This window comes from Scyliorhinus torazame, chromosome 24 (assembly GCF_047496885.1).
Source record: "Scyliorhinus torazame isolate Kashiwa2021f chromosome 24, sScyTor2.1, whole genome shotgun sequence".
In the NCBI taxonomy this organism is placed as follows: Eukaryota; Metazoa; Chordata; class Chondrichthyes; order Carcharhiniformes; family Scyliorhinidae; genus Scyliorhinus; species Scyliorhinus torazame.
This window is the reverse complement of record NC_092730.1, coordinates 12,458,587-12,481,399: the sequence shown is the minus strand read 5'-3', so window position 1 is coordinate 12,481,399 and position 22,813 is coordinate 12,458,587. Positions and strand designations below refer to the sequence as shown.

The window sequence follows — 22,813 nt, the reverse complement described above, 5'->3', positions numbered from 1 at the left end:
CTCCTGCACACACTGTACAAAAAACGACCCATCTAATGTACTCGAACTATATCTTTTCCAGTCAATATTTGGAAAGTTAAAGTCTCCCATAATAACTACCGTTACTTTCGCTCTCATCCAGGATCATCCTCGTCATCCTTTACTCTACATCCCTAGAACTATTTGGAGGCCTATAGAAAACTCCCATCAGGGTGACCTTTCCTGTTTCTAACCTCAGCCCATACTACCTCGGAAGATGAGTCCCCATCTAGCATCCTCTCCGCCACCGTAATACTGCTCTTGACTAGCAGCGCCACACCTCCCCCTCTTTTGCCTCCTTCTCTGAGCTTACTAAAACACCTAAACCCCGGAACCTGCAACATCCATTCCTGTCCCTGCTCTATCCATGTCTCCGAAATGGCCACAACATCGAAGTCCCAAGTACCAACCTATGCTGCCAGTTCCCCTACCTTATTTCGTATACTCCTGGCATTGAAGTAGACACACTTCAAACCACCTACCTGAACACTGGTCCCCTCCTGCGACGTCAAATCTGTGCTCCTGACCTCTATACTCTCATTCTCCCTTACCCTAAAACTACAATCCATGTTCCCATGCCCCTGCTGCATTAGTTTAAACCCCCCCAAAGAGCACTAACAAATCTCCCCCCCCAGGATATTTGTGCCCCTCAGGTTCAGATGTAGACCATCCTGTCTGTAGAGGTCCCACCTTCCCCAGAAAGAGCCCCAGTTATCCAGAAATCTGAATCCCTCCCGCCTGCACCATCCCTGTAGCCACGTGTTTAATTGCTCTCTTTCCCTATTCCTCATCTCACTATCACGTGGCACGGGCAACAAAACAGAGATAACAACTCTGTTTGTTCTAGTTCTGAGCTTCCATCCTAGCTCCCTGAAAGCCTGCCTGACATCCTTGTCCCCTTTCCTACCTATGTCGTTAGTGCCAATGTGGACCACGACTTGGGGCTGCTCCCCCTCCCCCTTAAGGACCCGGAAAATACGATCCGAGACATCACGGGGGTTGTGGGGCAGGGTCGGGGGGGGGACAGGCCTGCAACCCTGTGAGACTTCTGCATTTTCTCCAACTATCTCCTCGATTCAATTCACCCACCATTTGTGGCTATGCCTTCAGCTGTATCATAATCATAGAATTTACAGTGCAGAAGGAGGCCATTCGGCCCATCGAGTCTGCACCGGCTCTTGGAAAGAGCACCCTACCCAAGCCCACACCACCCTATCCCCATAATCCAGTAACCCCACTCAACCAACGCTAAGGGCAATTTTGGACACTAAGGGCAATTTATCACGGCCAATCCACCTAACCTGCACATCTTTGGACTGTGGGAGGAAACCGGAGCACCCGGAGGAAACCCACGCACACACGGGGAGAACGTGCAGACTCCGCACAGACAGTGACCCAGCTGGGAATCGAACCTGGGACCCTGGAGCTGTGAAGCAATTGCGCTAACCGCTGTGCTACCGTGCTGCCCACTTCCTTAACCGTATCATCCTTAACCTTTGGAATTTCCTCATTAAACCGCTTCAACTCTCTTCCCCCTTTAAGGCACTCCTTGAAGACTACCTTTCCGGGCAAGCCTCTGGTCTCACACCCTAATATCTTGTGCGGCTCATGCCAAATTTTGTCTCATAACGCTCCATGTCCTGGGAACCATTCTGTTGTATTTTTACGATGTTAAAGGCGTTTTGCAAAGGATTGCTGCTGTTGTTTGACTACCAAAGCTGGGTCTGATCTTCCTCACTGAAGGTTCATGCCCACTTGTCTTCTGGCAAGAGTCACTCTCTGTGGAAAAGGATACCTAACTTGAGTATTGTTGACAAAAGAGACGGGCTGCCAAAGCTTTTTAACCTATACTCATCTGGACAGATGTAAGAATAACAAATTTCAAAGGGAGCAACAATTTATTGCATGAGATAAGGGCGTGGATTGGTTGAGGCTTTAGCATGGAGAATGCAAACCCCCCACCACTTTTAATTTTCATTTAGTCTTCAGATGGTCAGTCCCTTCATATGAATCTATGTAGCTTCCAGTAAGTATAAATGTGTCCAGCCACCATGGTACTCCTTCCCTTCCCTAAAGATATTGAGCTCAGTTCCGATGCTCCAATGAAATGACTTGACTCAGCCGACACTAGGAATTGAACCTGAACCGTCTACATTTAACTCACCCAAGGAATTGTTTATCGTTTTTTTATTGAATCGGAGCAGCCCTCGATGTAAGTGCACAAATTATCGTTTTGCCAATTTTCCGTTTGCCAACTGGACAACAAAGCCCCAGAGAATATTTCCAGCACCTTTTATTTTGTAAGCCAGTTGACCAAAATTGTACGGTGACCGCCACGGTATAAGTCTTTGGGGACTATCATAGTCAGGCCTGATCTTGTCCTGTTTGGTTGGCAGGACCTTTGCTTCGCCATTTGTCCTCTCAATTTTCTGTGCCTCTGCTTTCTCCCAACACAACAGTGAATCCACTTCAAGAAATATTTCAATGGTTGTAAAGCCTTGAGATGAGAGCTCATAAGTACGAGTGACTTCCTTATAGAACATCCCCTTCAACTTTCTGTCAGTGAGACATCTACGCTTTGCTTCAAGGTAAAACATGTACAATGGGAAAACTAGCGTAATACAAAATTTAGGATTGATTCCAGGTAACTCTTTGTCACAGAGCTATATGTCTGATTGGAAGAGTTTTGATAAGAGATTGGCGTTTATATTTATTTTTGCATGTGTGAACTAGGATATACCGAATTGTCTTCCTGTTCTGTTTAATGTTGAGAGAAATTGAAACTTTATAAAACCTGTTTTTTCCTTCCTTCGTTGACAAAGCCTGGTCTTTTAAGTCGGTACCTCCTTCTGGCACTGACTTAAAGCCTGTTCAAATCTGAACCAAAGGACGCCAGTTGTAGAATTGTCCATGTCGCGCTCCCCAGGCTACTGGAGTACGATTTGTTTTCTTGTCACGTGTACCGAGGTACAGTGAAAAGTCCAAATCATTCTGTACATGAAAAAACATAGGGCATACATAAATACACAATCTAAATACATAGACACAGGCATCGGGTGAAGCATACAGGAGTGTAGTACTACTCAGTAGAGAAGATGTTTGAAGAGATCAGTTCAGTCTATATGAGGGTCATTCAGGAGTCTGGCAACAGCGGGGAAGAAGCTGCTTTTGAACCTGTTCATGTTCAGACTTTTGTATCTCCTGCCTGATGGAAGAGTGAACACCCCGGGAGGGAGGGCGCTCCAATTATGCTGCCTGCTTTCCCAAGGCAGCGGGAGGTGTAGACAGTCAATGGATGGGAGGCAGTTTGTGTGATGGGCAGGACTGGGCTGTGTTCACGACTCTCTGTAGTTTCTTAGTCTTGGGCTGAGCAGTTGCCATACCAGGCTGTGATGCAATCAGATAAGATGCTTTCTATGGTGCATCTGTAAAAATTGGTAATAGTCACTGTGTACATGCTGAATTTCCTTAAGTTTCCTGAGGAAGTATGCACACTGTTGTGCTTGGTCATAGCGTCAACATGGGTGGACCAGAACAGATTTTTGGTGATGTGTACCCCATGGAATTTGAAGCTGTTAACCATCTCCACCTCGGCCCCGTTGACACTGACAGGGGTGTGTACAGTACTTTGCTTCCTGAAGTCAATGACCAGCTCTTTAGTTTTGCTGGCATTGAGGGGGAGATTGTTGTCGTTACACCACTCCACTAGGTTCTCTATCTCCCTCCTGTACTCCGACTCATCATTGTTTGAGATCTGACCCATTCTGTCGTGTCATCAGCAAACTTGTAGATGGAGTTGGAGCTGGTAAGAACTGGTTAGTTCTTGGGAGACAAAGAATTCTGGGATGTTACAGGGTAACCATGCATTATTTCTTAAAAGCTGCTTGCTACCCTGTCTCTGTCCAAAATGCCAGCTCCTTTCAACAATGTCCAACAACAGCTACCATTCGACTATCCAGCAGTGCTGATATCCATTTGGCTCACTTCAGCCCAATTATGGAACTTCTCTCCTACGTCTGGGAATTTTTGGCAGAGCGCATTCCTGCCAGAGACACGGTGGCTGAAAAATCCCAACTGCAATGCAATGTTTATTGCCATTCCTGAGCCAAGTGGTGAGCATTGCCCAGCTGCTATGTATTCTGTGTACAGCAGCAATCAATACAGTCCAATCTGTTCACTGAAACAGCAACATTCAGTAATCAAATTATTTTATGCTGGCCATCTCAAGTGTTGTTTTCATGGTTGTTTAAATTGTGAAACGGTCAATTGGCAAATCTTTTCCCTTAAATCTGTTTTCTCATTTCTTCAATAATTGAATTTTGAGAAGTTTGGGACTGAACGTTATCATGATTTGTGCTCTCTGTGTCACTGTTCTGTCACAATTTATTTGTGTTAGTTTTATGGAGCCTCATTCTCAAAGGAGCATTTCTTCAACCGCCCCTCAAAACCAACCTTTATAAAGGAGAGATTGATAAAAGCGAACACTGAAGCAGGTTTATTGAAAGTAATGTTCCTTCCAATTCTATGGCTGCATTAAATGTAAAGATAGTAGCCAAAAGCTGTGCCATGCAGTGTCTTGCTTGAGAACCCCTCTGCAAGGCTGGGGCAGTGCTAGGAAGTGGATAATAGGCCACTGGTTTCCCACCTGCTGCTCTGAGCAGTTTGCCACAGATGTTCCCCATTGCTGCAATTCTCCCAGTTCTGTTTTTACAGAGCAGGACTGACCAGCATCATGCCAAATCCAGTCGGACACAGGCTTGGAGGGCCGAAGGGCCTGTTCCTGTGCTGCTTTTCTTTGTTCATTTGGTGGGGGGGGGGGGGGGGGGAAAGAGAAGAATGTTCATGCGGTCATCAGATTTTTATAGTTTCTGACTTAGTAATCGTTATTATTTTTCTGTATAGGGTGGCACGATGGCATAGTGGTTAGCACTGCTTCATCACGGAGCCGACGAGGACCCAGGTTCGTTCCTGGCCCCGGGTCACTGTCCGTGTGGAGTTTGCACATTCTTCCTGTGGGTCTCAACCCCACAACCCAAAGATGCAGAGTAGGTGGATTGGCCACGCTAAATTGCCCCTGAATTGGAAAAAAAATTGGGTACTCAATTTAAAAAGATATTTCTTCTGTATGCTGAAACTTGCAATAATACCACTCTTGCCCAATGGGCTGCTTGCACACCATCTTTTGGAGGATGAAACCAAGTTCCCTTGGGAGAGTCAGCAATTTCAGGGTTCCCCTGACAGGGAGTTCCCAGGATGTTGCACATCTTTTTTAAAAATCATGTGGGTGTAGCTGGCTGAGCAGCATTTATTGCCCATCCCTAATTGCCCCTTGAAAAGGTAGTGGTGAGCTGCTGCCGTGAACTGATGCAGTCTGTGTGTTGTGAACGAATGACCAAGCCAGGATGGCGTGCAGCTCGAAGGGGAACTTGCAGGTGGTGGTGTTCCCCACACGTCTGCTGCCCTCGTTCTTCTAGTTCAAGTCCCTGGTGGTGAATGAGCCCAGGCTAATCTAAATCTCTCTTGGCACCCCCCATTTTCTTGTGTTCTGGTCCTAGGGCCCTCCTAGGATTTTGGAGAAGCTGCTTTTGACGAGCTGCACAAGAGGTTCATAAACAGCAGCTTCTGGCCCGTGGCTAATCTGTTCCCACTCCATTTGGGAGTTTGCTCAGTAAAGAGGGAAGTGACTTTACCCATGGAGTAACAAGACTCTCACTCCGATTCTCACTCTGCTCACAGTGGATGTGAAATACTCCAGTTGGCCTCAGCACCACCAGACTGGGAGGAGGGAAATCAACCACAATTCCTGCTGCTGAGAAATCGCTGTGGAGATGGAACCAGTTAGCAGGGAGCTGCACTCGGAGTAGTGGAATTGGGCAGTTCAGAGAGAATGTGAGGTTGAACCAAAGTGGTGAACAGATCATGTGCAATACTGTTTTAATTAGATATCGAAGGAGCCCCTCAACCTACCTGCCATTCGTATGTTAACCGACTGGAGCCAGACCACTTTGAGACGATCACTGGGACATCGACTGTCACTGGCTATTTTTCCCCAACTCCCTATCCCCAAGGCCAATCAATCATAGCATCCCACACAGATGCAAGTACCCATAGAGCGAAGGAAAGCAGCCTATCCAGTTTGTCTCCTAAGGAGTCTAGATAGGGTGTGAATCTTTGTATTATGATCTTACCCATCGAGGCTATATTACTTCTCCTGACATTCACTGTCATGTAGACCTCAACCTCAAGGGGACTTCTTCAGTGGGCTTCTTGAGATCTAGGACACACTGCATTTAGAGACAGCAAGTGGTTATAACACACGGGTCAGCATTCTTCAATCCAAATTACATCTGTCATCAGCAATATCAGTGTGAGGTTTCGAAGCAGCCCAGATAAGTGATTAAACCTGGGACCTTGATGGTCTGTCTATAATAGTGTTTTAGCCTCAAAACAGTGTTTGATTGGGCTGCTTTATGGGAGCTTCATCTTCTCAACATCTGTAAGGGGCCACAACTTGCTAATCAATGCTCTGTTGATCAAAGTTTGTTTTTGATTAAATTAAGCTGGTTTAAAGCCTGCGATACCTCTAAAAGCTTTGTACTCGGTCAAGTAAATTGTATCTTCACACGCCTGCCTCATCTGCTTCTATCACCTCTTAGTGTCCTTAAGAGCTCTCCTGTATTCAGAGAGGTCTGTAATGGCTTTAGATTAAAGAGATGCTAATGAAGGCACCTCTAAACCTGTACTCTCTTCAAACGATGCCTTTGATATCACAATTTTTGAAGTGAGTTTTTAAAAATTCTGTTTGTGTTTGGTAAAACTTCATCTGCACGCTCTGCTCGTGAAATCTTTGTCCAGCTCAAAGGGCCTAGGTAGATGCTGCATTTTAAATCGGTCGCACATTGCTTTCCTACATTTTCTTCATTGGGACGGACAGCTTTTTACAAATTCTCCTTTTGCTAACGGAAACTCACACTTGCCGTTATTCTTTCATTGCATATGCCCAGGTTTGTTGCCCATCCTAACTGCTCCCTTGAATGGAGCGTCTCGCTCGGCCATTTCACAGGGGCAGTTAAGGGTCGACCACATTGCTGTGGGTCTGGAGTCACATGTAGGCCGGACCGGGGAAGGTCAGAAGATTTCCTTCCCTAAAGTTAACCATTAATGAGCCAGATGGTTTTTTTTTACAACAATTGATGATAGTTGTCACGGTTCCAAATGTTCGGAATTGAATTTCAAATCCACCAGCTGCCGTGGTGGGATTTTGAATCCCTCCCCAGCATATCGTCCTATTCTTTTCTCACTCCTGTTTAAGCTTTCGCTTCAATTCATCCACGCCTCCACCACCCAGTGATAGCTCTCACAATGCTCTGGGTAAAAGATGTTTCTCCCGAATTCCCGATTGAATATTCTGGTGCCTGTCTCTGGTTCCTGAATCCCCAAACAAGTGGGAACATCTTTTGTACATCTCCCCTATGATGGATCCACTGAGCGATTCGGAGCAATATTTAAAGTTTGAATTCTGCATCATTTACTTGAAAGACTTTCTTTCCCCTCAACACAGTGTGAGTCACCTGAAAAATCAAAGTTTCATTCAGATTCTTGTGTACCCCAATCCAGGATGCTTGCTACAACAATCCTTCTCTGTTTCCAAGAAAAATACTGTACATCAGAAAAAGTCCAGGCCATTTCTGTTTTGTTTTCATTCCCACTTTTTGTAAAGTAAAAACAAGCTTTTCGTCAACGAAGTGTGTCTATTGGATTCAGTTCATTTTAACACATGGCCTGGGGGACGAGGAGAAAACCTCAGAGAGCGATGATGTTATCAGACACAATCTCTGAACAGGAAAGGTTCTGCTCTGGCAGTGTGGAACAAAGATGTTGCCAGGACTGGAGAACATAAGCTACAAAGAAAGGTTGGATAAGCTGCGGTTGTTTTCTTTGAAAAAGTGGGTGTGAAGAGATTTAATTGAGGTGTATAAAATTATGGGGGCGCAGTTTCGCATTAGCAGAGGTCAATAAGTGTGTGTGGGGAGGCGGCGGCGACTTGGAGCAGATGGATAGATAGGCACTTGTAATACACTAGGCTATGGACTGATGTAGGTTTTAACGGCTATCTTCGAAAAACAAGATTAGGAATTTAAAGAACTCGTAAAAATTTACTCTGAGCAGAAATGTTGGAATAGTGTCAACAATTGTTCTGTGATCTTCATGCTACCAAAGTTGCAGAGAGAAATACGGTTCCTCTTCGTTTAGTAGGGTGGGATGCTACAAAGTATATATTCAGTGTATGAAAACCTGATTGACTGATGGTAGAGTTTAGCATGATGCCCCAAATAGATATTTTCATCCTGGGTGTGTGAGTGATCTGGGATTGCTCTTGGGCCAGAGGTCAAAACGTCAGAGTTCTACAATTTTCTAGTACATGTTAGAACATATCTACCTTTTGTATGGTGTATCTTCCAAGTTCGACGGGTCATGCAGTCGGTTTCATCTTTAATGTCTGACCCATATTCAGATCAAAGACACTTGTGGAAAATTTTGCACTGCCATATTTGAGGTGGTGCAAATATAGCAAACTCTGTATCTAGCCCTGTGCTGGGAGTGTTTGATGGGGACAGTGTAGAGGGAGACTTACTCAGTATCTAACCCCATGCGGTACCTGTCCTGGGAGTGTTTGATGGGGACAGTGGAGAGGGAGCTTCACTCTGTATCTAACCCCGTGCTGAACCTGTCCTGGGAGTGTTTGATGGGGACAGTGGAGAGGGAGCTTCACTCTGTATCTAACCCCGTGCTGTACCTGTCCTGGGAGTGTTTGATGGGGACAGTGTAGAGGGAGACTTACTCAGTATCTAACCCCATGCGGTACCTGTCCTGGGAGTGTTTGATGGGGACAGTGTAGAGGGAGCTTTACGCTGTATCTAACCCCGTGCTGTACCTGTCCTGGGAGTGTTTGATGGGGACAGTGTAGAGGGAGACTTACTCAGTATCTAACCCCATGCGGTACCTGTCCTGGGAGTGTTTGATGGGGACAGTGTAGAGGGAGCTTCACTCTGTATCTAACCCCGTGCTGAACCTGTCCTGGGAGTGTTTGATGGGGACAGTATAGAGGGAGCTTTACGCTGTATCTAACCCCAGGCTGTACCTGTCCTGGGAGTGTTTGATGGGGACAGTGTAGAGGGAGCTTTACTCTGTATATAGCCCTGTGCTGTACCTGTCCTGGGAGTGTTTGATTGGGACAGTGTAGAGGGAGATTTACTCAGTATCTAACCCCATGCTGTACCTGTCCTGGGAGTGTAGAGGGTGCTTTACGCTGTATCTAACCCCGTGCGGTACCTGTCCTGCGAGTGTTTGATGGGGACAGTGTAGAGGGAGCTTTACTCTGTATCTAACCCCGTGTGGTACCTGTCCTGCGAGTGTTTGATGGGGACAGTGTAGGGTGAGCTTCACTCTGTATCTAACCCCGTGCTGAACCTGTCCTGGGAGTGTTTGATGGGGACAGTGTAGAGGGAGCTTTACGCTGTATCTAACCCCAGGCTGTACCTGTCCTGGGAGTGTTTGATGGGGACAGTGTAGAGGGAGCTTTACTCTGTATATAGCCCTGTGCTGTACCTGTCCTGGGAGTGTTTGATTGGGACAGTGTAGAGGGAGATTTACTCAGTATCTAACCCCATGCTGTACCTGTCCTGGGAGTGTAGAGGGTGCTTTACGCTGTATCTAACCCCGTGCGGTACCTGTCCTGCGAGTGTTTGATGGGGACAGTGTAGAGGGAGCTTTACTCTGTATCTAACCCCGTGTGGTACCTGTCCTGCGAGTGTTTGATGGGGACAGTGTAGGGTGAGCTTCACTCTGTATCTAACCCCGTGCTGAACCTGTCCTGGGAGTGTTTGATGGGGACAGTGTAGAGGGAGCTTTACGCTGTATCTAACCCCAGGCTGTACCTGTCCTGGGAGTGTTTGATTGGGACAGTGTAGAGGGAGATTTACTCAGTATCTAACCCCATGCTGTACCTGTCCTGGGAGTGTAGAGGGTGCTTTACGCTGTATCTAACCCCGTGCGGTACCTGTCCTGCGAGTGTTTGATGGGGACAGTGTAGAGGGAGCTTTACTCTGTATCTAACCCCGTGTGGTACCTGTCCTGCGAGTGTTTATGGGGACAGTGTAGGGTGAGCTTCACTCTGTATCTAACCCCGTGCTGAACCTGTCCTGGGAGTGTTTGATGGGGACAGTGTAGAGGGAGCTTTACTCTGTATCTAACCCCGTGCTGTACCTGTCCTGGGAGTGTTTGATGGGGACAGTGGAGAGGGAGCTTCACTCTGTATCTAACCCCGTGCTGTACCTGTCCTGGGAGTGTTTGATGGGGACAGTGTAGAGGGAGATTTACTCAGTATCTAACCCCATGCTGTACCTGTCCTGGGAGTGAAGAGGGTGCTTTACGCTGTATCTAACCCCGTGCGGTACCTGTCCTGCGAGTGTTTGATGGGGACAGTGTAGAGGGAGCTTTACTCTGTATCTAACCCCGTGCTGTACCTGTCCTGGGAGTGTTTGATGGGGACAGTAGAGAGAGAGCTTTACTCTGTATCTAACCCCGTGCTGTACCTGTCCTGGGGGTGTTTGATGGGGGCAGTATAGAGGGAGCTTTACTCTGTATCTAACCCCGTGCTGTACCTGTCCTGGGAGTGTCGAGGGAGCTTTACGCTGTATCTAACCCCGTGCTGTCCCTGTCTGGGTGTGTTTGATGGGGACAGTGTAGAGGGAGCTTTACTCTGTATCTAACCCCGTGTGGTACCTGTCCTGCGAGTGTTTATGGGGACAGTGTAGGGTGAGCTTCACTCTGTATCTAACCCCGTGCTGAACCTGTCCTGGGAGTGTTTGATGGGGACAGTGTAGAGGGAGCTTTACTCTGTATCTAACCCCGTGCTGTACCTGTCCTGGGAGTGTTTGATGGGGACAGTGGAGAGGGAGCTTCACTCTGTATCTAACCCCGTGCTGTACCTGTCCTGGGAGTGTTTGATGGGGACAGTGTAGAGGGAGATTTACTCAGTATCTAACCCCATGCTGTACCTGTCCTGGGAGTGAAGAGGGTGCTTTACGCTGTATCTAACCCCGTGCGGTACCTGTCCTGCGAGTGTTTGATGGGGACAGTGTAGAGGGAGCTTTACTCTGTATCTAACCCCGTGCTGTACCTGTCCTGGGAGTGTTTGATGGGGACAGTGGAGAGAGAGCTTTACTCTGTATCTAACCCCGTGCTGTACCTGTCCTGGGGGTGTTTGATGGGGGCAGTATAGAGGGAGCTTTACTCTGTATCTAACCCCGTGCTGTACCTGTCCTGGGAGTGTCGAGGGAGCTTTACGCTGTATCTAACCCCGTGCTGTCCCTGTCTGGGTGTGTTTGATGGGGACAGTGTAGGGGGAGCTTTACTCTGTATCTAACCCCGTGCTGTACCTGTCCTGGGTGTGTTTGATGGGGACAGTGTAGGGGGAGCTTTACTCTGTCTCTAACCCATGCCAATCAGAAATGAATGATGTTGACATTAGGTATCCAAAATGTAACTCTTCCATTTCCAGACCCTGATTTTTTTCTCACCTTGAAGAGCAGAAACTATTGAAGAAATAGTGCTACTCCACATTAGCATAATATGGTGATTCTGACTATAATTTTCTTGTCGGTATTCTCTCTCCTTGTGCAGTCAAAGTTAAACTGAGTTTGACTGCAGTCCAGGAAGTACAGTGCTGGGCTTTCACAGTGTTCAGGAAATGATGGGGATTAACAATTCGTGTCTCCACATTGTTCTGGAGTCGTCTAACGATAACATTAATACCCGCCAGTGGTGAATACTGAGGGCCTGGTTCGATGAATCTCACCAAAGGTTAGAGCTGGGCTTACCTCTGGTGTTGAAAACAAAATGCTGGAAATTTTCAGACTCAGCAGCAAACATACTTAAATCATTTGCATAACTGGAGAGTATCCATCAACAAGCACTAACCTTTGCTAACTCTCAGAATGATGGGATTGGGATGTCCACAGGGTGAGTCCTGATTTCAATGCTGTTACAAAGGGCAAGTCAGTCAGCTCACATAACCAGCTAAAGTTTTGAAGTGGGACCCTGTCACTTGCGGTATACAGACTGGGATGATCCCGTCTCCTAATTACACCTTGGCTCTTTTGTTGCACAAGTTGAAACAAGATACAGCAGCGTCCCTCAACTAGGCAGGTGAGGACAGCAGGTACTGGTGAGGTGAGCTGAAAATTAGTACCTCCTGTTGTTCTTTTACACACCTCACGTCTCTCACGAGTGACTGTGTGTTTGTAAATGGAACGCCAGACAGCGAGGTCAGGCGTAGGGCGTGTGTGTATATTCCTGCAATGCAGTAAAAATGTATAGCCATCCAAAAAAAAAAGTCATCCAGGGGCTGTTGATTCTGGGCACATATATGCTTTGATGAACCTCACCAAAAGTTAGTTACTTCTGGTATTAAAAGCACAATGCTGGAAAAACTCTGCAGGTCTGGCAGTATCTGTGGAGAAAGAACAGAGATTAATGTTTCAGGGCCAATCTTCTTTGTCTAAGTTTTCCAATTCGGCATCGTGTGTCCTCCAAGGAGACCGATGTTGTCTGGGATGTGTCATTTGACTGTAGTCTGCTTTCAGGTTAAACCAAAGCAAATTGAAACCAGAATATGGGAATTTTAAACTCCTGGTATCAGTGGACTGTGACTTATTAGGGTAGCGCAGGAATGTTTGGATATGTTCTGATTGAGGTTGGAAGATGGGAGCTTCTACTGCTCAAAGTTAACAAGTATACAAAATGGTTGGACCAGATGAAGATTTTAAAATGATTTATCCACCCTAGTTACGCTGGATGAGCTGCAGAGTTAGGACCACAGTTAAATACCACCCACTGCCTGAAGGCCTAAATGGTAGAAAGGACATTGTACTCTCCTGTTTCTAAACACTGCTCACTTTACCCAGGGAATCAGGGTCAGATCCTTTACTTGTTTAAACACCATGTGGTTCAAAGCTACACAGAGCAGTGCTGTTTTGTCCTTGCTGTGTGCAGAGACACTAACCAGGGGTGTCCTGGCAAGAAATGTTTCTGCTCCCAATTGCTATCTCTGGGAAAAGGGCCCTGTGGATATTCAGGGAGGAGAGAGCATCAACTGCGATGCCCACCACCTTAAGCAGAGGACGAGATGTAAAAGGTGACATAACACAACGGTCAGAAAGTTGTGTTCCTCGGCTCGCTCTCTTCCTTAAGGTGTTGTTCTGGTCTTTGCAGTGTAGAGAGAGATGTACAGCCTGTTGATTAGAATTCCAGTCCATCCCCAAGCTTCAATTTTCCTGTAGTGACGCACTGCACCTTGCACTAACTGCTTACTCTATGCATTCTGCAGTGCGCTGAATCTATCTACAGGCACAATTCAATCTTTTGTTAATTCCAGTCTCTCCTGTTTATTATTTTTGGCTTGCCAACTTCCTCGATTCAATTCTACATTGTTCATATCAATTGATCGGCAGCCCCAGTTACATCACTGTAACCCCAAACGTTTAGGTCTTGAATGGCGCCCTATAGAATAGTGCATAAAGAAACCGTTCAGTCCATCAAGTCTGCACGGGCCCTCCGAAAGAGCACCCTGCCCAGACCCACTCCCCTACACTATCCCCGTAACACTGATCATGGTGAACTTCCTAAACACATCTTGGGACACTAAGGGTGCACCTAACCTATACATCTTTGGACTGTGGGAGGAAACCCACGCAGACACGGAGAGAACGTGCAAACTCCAGTCACCCAAGGCTGAAATGGAACCTGTGTCCTGGTACTGTGAGGCAGCAGTGCTAACCCAGTGGCACTGTCACCCTCCCACAACCCCACACAAACCCCATCCTCCTACACAGCCGTGCATAACTTGCAATTTGATTTCAGCCCTCCACTCGTACTACTGTTTCAAAAATCACTGCAGTTATCTAAAGTGGGAACTTTGGAAGTGTGTAATTGTATAATGTAATTCAGGCGTGGGAGGAAATTAGTCAGAGTGCCGCATAAACTATCAGCCCGAGTCTCTGGAGCGGGGCTTGAACCCACAAAAGTACTAAACATACATTACAAAAAGCAGCCCCTGAGCATGAATACAGTACACTTACCAAGAGGGCGGCGGGTCTCTCAATATGTTCATTACAGACTGTGAGACGCTTTAGATCGAGTCAGGGTCCTGAAACACAGCAAGTTCATTCATTTTGTTAATGTTGTTTAATAATGATCATGCAGTTTGGGGATATAAATTTTCTTGTTAAAAATGAATCTCACAAGGCCGTTTTGCTAACAAACAAATTCAGCACATCAAACTTTTAACAGAACTCTGAACTAGATTGGACAATTGCTGTCTGCACAGTGACAGTAATGGACAGACAAGTGTATTGAGCAACAGTTACATCAAATATCCCTGCATGTTGTCAAAATAATTATTCCCAGCATGACCATTCTTGCACCTTAATTTCAAATGCTTGATTTCCGAGATTGGGATGAAGCAGTGATACGGGCCCAGTTATTAAAACGAGTTCAGTCAGGAGATTGTAACCACTGCCTCAGTTACACAATGGCTCGATGCAGCTCCTCCTGTGCTACTGAGCAATGCACATCAGGGGGAGTTCCTGGGTGATACAGGGTGCCACCATGTTACCAACATGCTCCGGAGTTAGGGAGGGGTGAAATCAGCCACTCCTGTTTGCTGCTGGAAATGCATTCTGTGGATGTCAGCTGAGAACAATGCCGGGCTCTGTGCAGTTGGTGCTCTGCTTATAGTGAAGGAAGGCCACTTGCAAGAGTTGCCGGGTGGTCGACTGAAAGCGAGCAAGCCAAGCCCGCACACAGCAGGTTTACCCATAATATCTTTAACGTGGCAGATCCTGTTCTCTTAGGATGTTTAGTTTCCATTGAAGTTAAAAACTTAATTACTGCTAAAAGTCAATTAAAACAATTCCTACAAGATGTGAAACAGATCAACTTGCTAGCACCTCTTTTTACACTATTGCACAATGTGTTTGGAATTTGGCTAATTATATTTTATTGACTTGGAAAAGAAGGATTTTTTATTTGCTAACTTCACACTGCTCAGTCTGTGGGGTGGTGAGGGTTTCACACTGATTTATGCAGCCTGCCTTCAGTCACATCCTTGTTTCTGAGGCCTGCCAATGATTAATCTGCTCACGCTGACTGGCTTTGTCATATCACAAACCCTAGAGGTCTCCCTCATTGTCTCCAAAAGCCCATTTAATCAAAGAGAACTGATTCTTTTAAAGAGGAATGAAGACCCTAGGGAACGTTTGAGCAGTAATTTCTCTCCCAGTTTTCATTCTGTTGCGGTTTCGTGCAGAAGAGGCACATTTCAAGCACCGAGGATGACGCATGCTTTTGGTGCATGTTAATTAATGGACCAAAACAAAACTCATTCTGACTGCAAACCAGACTGAATACATTGTGCCTTTCAGTCTGGATCTTAAAACAAATGCTCTAATTCAGAGTGCTAAAGCAAAACATAAATTAAATTAAACCTCTGAAAAGGTGGCACAGAAAAGTTAATGATGACTGCACTGTAAAGGTGTCCGAGTAAAAAAGTCAATGCCTTGTCTGTTTTCATTCTGTTGAAAGAAACAACACCGTTCTTTTAAAAAAAATAAATTTAGAGTACCCAATTCTTTTTTCCAATTAAGGGGCAATTTAGCATGGCCCATCCACCCACCCTGCATACCTTTGGGTTGTGGGGGTGAGACCCACCAGACACAGGGAGAACGTGCAAACTCCACACGGATAGTGACCCGAGGTTGGGATCGAGTCCCTGTCCTCGGCACCGTGAGGCAGCAGTGCTAACCACCATGCCGCCCCAAATGACACCATTACTGAGCACCAGCTTCTCACCCAGTCAGACAGTTCCCGTACCAGCCTCCCCGAACAGGTGCCGGAATGTGGCGACTAGGGGCTTTTCACAGTAACTTCATTTGAAGCCTACTTGTGACAATAAGTGATTTTCATTTCATTTCACTTAACCGTTCTCAGCTGTATCTGTCCCTTTATATTTAAGTGGTCACAGATCCAAGCAGAAAATTGCTCCCAATGCAGTTTCGGACTCAAAAGTCTGATTTAGAAGCAGCCATTTAAACAAGTTCTCTCAAACATTGAGTTTGCCACCAAACATTTTGACTCTTCCAATAACAGCTGTTTTGCCCACTCAGTAAATCCCTTTGAGAGACAGCAAGTGTGATGGTACGCTGCAAGGTTGGCAAATGATCAGACCAGAGAAAACACTCGTTAACAACTCAACTTATCTCTGTCGACCTCAAAACCAGCTATAATTTCATCATTCGCAAATCTGTCCATTTTTAGCTTCACCCAGAAATGCTTTCAAATTCCTAACCCATCCAACTCACCTGTTTCATTTTAAATCTCTTCTCGGATTAATTCCCAAATTTTGACACTGGTCTTCCTCGACAGTTCCAGGGTGTCTAAGCCAAATACTCTTCCCCACGAGGGCCTGTGCCACTACCCCTTTCTCAAGCAGCATCCCAATCTATCTTCATCGACCAACAATTCACAGGTACATGTTTCAGTGAGACACTGCCATCTACTGCAGTGTGCTTGGATATCCAGGATATCCAGCTGAAACATGAGTTTGTGACCTTTCTCTTTGTGCGACCTGACAGGCTTGCCAAGTATTTGCAGCACTCTTTGCTTTTATGAGACAGACTGATACTGAATGAACTCAGTGACGTAACATTGATGAAGGCTTTCATACACCAACACAGTATGTCAGGCATGGATATCATTGTGAAGACTGCAATCTAACAAGATAAGAGATGATGATAGACTTTATTCAGGCTGTACGTTACTCAATAGACTCTGAATGTAATGCTGTCTGCTTCACTCTGTACCCACTGGAACCATGGAAAATAATACACCCAAATCATTGGGATAATATCAGGGGCAAGAATTTGCACTCAAAACTCAAAGGAGAGTGGAGATGCAACATTCTCCAAACAGTGTGTTAATGGAATATGCAATCCATTACCACAAGGGCCCACTAAAGTCATGTCAATTGCAATAGTTAATGAGCACTTTGGGGAAAACGGTGAACGGGATGGGGGAATGGATACCAGTAAAAAAGATACCGCAGGCACACAATCATTATAGGTATTCCACTACAGGTGAGATGTTGTACAGCTCTATAACAAGAAGAATTGCATATTCTGTGAGGAGAAAAGTGATTCAGCTTTTGAAATTATATAGATGGAACAATGCTGAACAGCGAATCAATAAACATTCCTTTACCATTAAAACCTGTTAATTGTGCGACTGAGGTTGTGTTTCTCTCCCCCGAAACTGCTTTAGGGGCTGATAGCTTTCAAACGAAAAAGCTTGCATTCCAATTGATATACAGGCTGACTTAACCGGTGACAATTCACCATGACAGGTACATCCTAGAGCGGATGCATGGACTAATTTAAAAATAGACGCACTGATCTAGGGGTTTCTTGGGGGACCAATAGCATTAGAGATTTATGCAAGGAGGTCACGAGCCTATAAAGATTGTGTGCCTGTGGTATCTTTTATTTTTTCATAGAATTGACAGTGCAGAAGGAGGCCATTCGGCCCATCGAGTCTGCACCGGCTCTTTGAAAGAGCACGCTACCCAAGCCCACACCTCCACCCTTTCCCTATAACCCGACCGAACACTAAGGGCAATTTTGGACACTCAGGCAATTTAGCATGACCAATCCACCTAACCTGCACATCTTTGGACTGTGGGAGGAAACCGGAGCGCCCGGAGGAAACCCAGGCAGACACAGGGAGGATGTGCAGACTCCGCACAGACAGTGACCCAAGCCGGGAATCGAACCTGGGACCCTGGAGCTGTGAAGCAATTGTGCTAACCACAATGCTACCGTGCTGCCCATAATACTGGTATGCATTCCCCCATACTGTTCACCATTTTCCCAAAAGTGCTCATTAACTATTGCAATTGACATGATTTCAGTGAGTGTAGTAATGGATTGCATATTCCATTAACACAGTGTGGAAAATGGTCCTTCCCCATTCTCCTTTCAGTTTTGAATTAATTGTTTGTCACCCATTGTGGACTGTGCCAAGTAAAGTTTGCAATAAAATACTGGTGCGATCTGCCTAATGGTGTAAAACACCAGTCATAGGCATAAACGGACATAGGCGGCAGAAAACCTGCGCCATTGAGCAGGGGCAGCACGGTAGCATTGTGGATAGCACAATTGCTTCATAGCTCCAGGGTCCCAGGTTCGATTCCGGCTTGGGTCACTGTCTGTGCGGAGTCTGCACATCCTCCCCGTGTGTGCGTGGGTTTCCTCCGGGTGCTCCGGTTTCCTCCCACAGTCCAAAGATGTGCAGGTTAGGTGGATTGGCCGTGGTAAATTGACCTTAGTGGCCAAAATTGCCACACAAAAGGTTGCTGCATAAGATAAAGATGCATGGCATTAAGGGGAAAGTAGTAGCATGGATAGAGGATTGGTTAATGAGTAGAAAGCAAAGAGTGAGGATTAATGGGTGTTTTTCTGGTTGGCAATCAGTAGCTAGTGGTGTCCCTCAGGGATCAGTGTTGAGCCCACAATTGTTCACAATTTACATTTGGAGTTGGGGACCAAGGGCAATGTGTCCAAGTTTGCAGACGACACTAAGATGAGTGGTAAAGCAAAAAGTGCAGAGGATACTGGAAGTCTGCAGAGGGATTTGGATAGGCTAAGTGAACGGGCTAGGGTCTGGCAGATGGAATACAATGTTGACAAATGTGAGGTTATCCATTTTGGTAGGAATAACAGCAAAAGGGATTATTATTTAAATGATAAAATATTAAAACATGCTGCTGTGCAGAGAGACCTGGGTGTGCTAGTGAATGAGTCGCAAAAAGTTGGTTTACAGGTGCAACAGGTGATTAAGAAAGCAAATGGAATTTTGTCCTTCATTGCTAGAGGGATGGAGTTTAAGACTAGGGAGGTTCTGCTGCAATTGTATAAGGTGTTAGTGAGGCCACACCTGGAGTATTGCGTTCAGTTTTGGTCTCCTTACTTGAGAAAGGACGTACTGGCACTGGAGGGTGTGCAGAGGAGATTCGCTAGGTTAATCCCAGAGCTGAAGGGGTTGGATTACGAGGAGAGGTTGAGTAGACTGGGACTGTACTCGTTGGAATTTAGAAGGATGAGGGGTGGATCTTATAGAAACATATAAAATTATGAAGGGAATAGATAGGATGATGCGGGCAGGTTGTTTCCACTGGCGGGTGAAAGCAGAACTAGGGGGCATAGTCCTAAATCTACTTCCCCTTATTTTGAGGCTGAGTTTAGGAGGAACTTCTTCACCCAAAGGGTTGTGAATCTATGGAATTCCTTGCCCAGTGAAGCAGTAGAGGCTCCTTCATTAAATGTTTTTAAGATAAAGATAGATCGTTTTTCGAAGAATAAAGGGATTAAGGGTTATGGTGTTCGGGCCGGAAAGTGGAGCTGAGTCCACAAAAGATCAGCCATGATCTCGTTGAATGGCAGAGCGGGTTCGAGGGGTCAGATGGCCTACTCCTGATCCTAGTTCTTATGTTAGCATTCATATCGAGGGCTAGAATTCAAGACCAGGGATGTACGAAGAGCTTGTCGTATGAGGAACGGTTGAGGACTCTGGGTCTGTACTCATTGGAGTTTAGAAGGATGATGGGGGGATCTTATTGAAACTTACAGGATACTGTGAGGCCTGGATAGAGTGGACGTGGAGAGGATGTTTCCACTTGTAGGAAAAATTAGAAGCAGAGGACACAATCTCAGACTAAAGGGACGATCCTTTAAAACAGAGATGAGGAGGGATTTCTTCAGCCAGAGGGTGGTGAATCTGTGGAACTCTTTGCCGCAGAAGGCTGTGGAGGCCAAATCACTGAGTGTCTTTAAGACAGAGATAGATAGGTTCTTGATTAATAAGGGGATCAGGAGTTATGGGGAGAAGGCAGGAAAATGGGGATAAAAAAAATATCAGCCATGATTGAATGGAGGAGCAGACTCGATGGGCCAAGTGGCCTAATTCTGCTCCTGTGTCTTATCCACTGCTTATGCCATTTTACCCCACTACCCCCATATCCTTTGATGTCACTGACACAGATTTCTGTCTTGGACATGCTCAACGATTGGCATGCTCTACCCCAGAGGACCATGGGAGCTCAAAGATTCACCACCTAGAGAAACTCCTCCCTCTCTCAGTCTTAAATAGCCCACTTCTTATTCTGAGACTGTGTCCCCTGGTTCTAGACTCCCAGAAAATCCTATCTGCCTCATGGCCTGTCGGAATTATGTACGTTTCAACAAAATCACCTTTCATTCTTCGAAACTCGAGAGAATCCAGACCCAGTCTCCTCAATCTCTCCTCACAAGACAATCCTGCCATCCCAGGGATTATTAGCCTGTTGAATCTTCAATGCACTCCCTCTATGGCAAGTATATCCTTCCTTAGTTAGGTAAGGAGGCCAAAACTGTGCACAATACTCCATGTGCAGTCTCACCAAGGCTCAATATAATTGCAACAAGTCATAAAGGCCAACATGCCATTTACCTTCCTAATTGCTCGCTGCAGAACACACGCTTAATCAATTAAGGCAATACGGTCAATGATGTTGCGGATAGTGGAAACTGGGACATAGCCACGGAGATTTTTTAAAAACTAGACTTGCTCCAAATTGATGATTATTTTAGTCATTTGGCTGAGGATGGGGAACCAGAAGACCCCGGGGCTGATCGACGAATGGGGTGACAATGTTCGCAATGAATGGATCCTGTGTCGGGAGCTGACTATTGGGAGCGGAAGAGAAGGAAAAATTGAACATAATGGTAAAACAATAAGAGGGTTGAGGTAGCCTTGCAGAGGGGGCAATAGTCTGAAAATGGGCTTAGAGTCAAATCAACAACAAGCATCAGGCATATTGGATTGCACAAACACACACAAGGTAAAGGTAGAAAATCCCTGCTTTTCTTCAAAGAAACCCAAGCCTATGGAATCCCAGGTTAGAACTTTTACAATTCAATTGTGACCAAGGAATTCTGAAGCCTGATGTTTTCTTTAGGTTTGGCCACGTGTCTGACAGACACGGGACGTCTCCATGTTTCAGTCATGTGTCTGACAGACACGGGACATCTCCATGTTTCAGTCATGTGTCTGACAGACACGGGACATCTCCATGTTTCAGTCATGTGTCTGACAGACACGGGACATCTCCATGTTTCAGCCATGTGTCTGCGACACGGGACATCTCCATGTTTCGGTCAGGTGTCTGACAGACACGGGACATCTCCATGTTTCAGCCATGTGTCTGACAGACACGGGACATCTCCATGTTTCGGCCATGTGTCTGCGACAGGGGACATCTCCATGTTTCGGTCAGGTGTCTGACAGACACGGGACATCTCCATGTTTGGGCCAGGTGTCTGACAGACACGGGACATCTCCATGTTTCAGCCATGTGTCTGACAGACACGGGACATCTCCATGTTTCAGCCATGTGTCTGACAGACACGGGACATCTCCATGTTTCGGTCAGGTGTCTGCGACACGGGACATCTCCATGTTTCAGCCATGTGTCTGCGACACGGGACATCTCCATGTTTCAGCCAGGTGTCTTGACAGACACGGGACATCTCCATGTTTCAGCCATGTGTCTGCGACACGGGACATCTCCATGTTTCAGCCATGTGTCTGACAGACACGGGACATCTCCATGTTTCAGCCATGTGTCTGCGACACGGGACATCTCCATGTTTGGGCCATGTGTCTGCGACACGGGACAACTCCATGTTTCAGCCATGTGTCTGACAGACACGGGACATCTCCATGTATCAGCCATGTGTCTGACGGACACGGGACATCTCCATGTTTCAGCCATGTGTCTGACAGACACGGGACATCTCCATGTTTCAGCCAGGTGCCTGACAGACACGGGACATCTCCATGTGTCTGACAGACACGGGACATCTCCATGTTTCAGCCATGTGTCTGACAGACACGGGACATCTCCATGTTTCAGCCATGTGTCTGCAACACGGGACATCTCCATGTTTCAGCCATGTGTCTGCAACACGGGACATCTCCATGTTTCAGCCATGTGTCTGCAACACGGGACATCTCCATGTTTCAGCCATGTGTCTGCAACACGGGACATCTCCATGTTTCAGCCATGTGTCTGCAACACGGGACATCTCCATGTTTCAGCCATGTGTCTGCAACACGGGACATCTCCATGTTTCAGCCATGTGTCTGCAACACGGGACATCTCCATGTTTCAGCCATGTGTCTGCGACACGGGACATCTCCATGTTTCAGCCATGTGTCTGCAACACGGGACATCTCCATGTTTCAGCCATGTGTCTGCGACACGGGACATCTCCATGTTTCAGCCATGTGTCTGCGACACGGGACATCTCCATGTTTCAGCCATGTGTCTGCGACACGGGACATCTCCATGTTTCAGCCATGTGTCTGTGACACAGGACATCTCCATGTTTCAGCCATGTGTCTGCGACACGGGACATCTCCATGTTTCAGCCATGTGTCTGCGACACGGGACATCTCCATGTTTCGGCCATGTGTCTGCGACACGGGACATCTCCATGTTTCGGTCAGGTGTCTGACAGACACGGGACATCTCCATGTTTCAGCCATGTGTCTGCGACACGGGACATCTCCATGTTTCGGACAGGTGTCTGACAGACACGGGACATCTCCATGTTTCGGTCAGGTGTCTGACAGACACGGG

General features: G+C 46.4%; 1 long non-coding RNA gene across 1 annotated transcript in view; it reads right to left on the bottom strand.

The window, feature by feature from the left end:
- Positions 1–1,897: 1,897 nt before the first annotated feature.
- The window catches only part of LOC140399892 (uncharacterized), a 61,165-nt gene continuing 40,249 nt past the window's right edge, over positions 1,898–22,813 (bottom strand). Inside the window, exons 3-4 of the long non-coding RNA XR_011937910.1 lie at positions 14,160–14,227; positions 1,898–12,532 (exon numbers count right to left, since the gene is read on the bottom strand). This is a non-coding gene — a long non-coding RNA (uncharacterized lncRNA). The remainder of the gene's footprint in view (positions 12,533–14,159; positions 14,228–22,813) is intronic.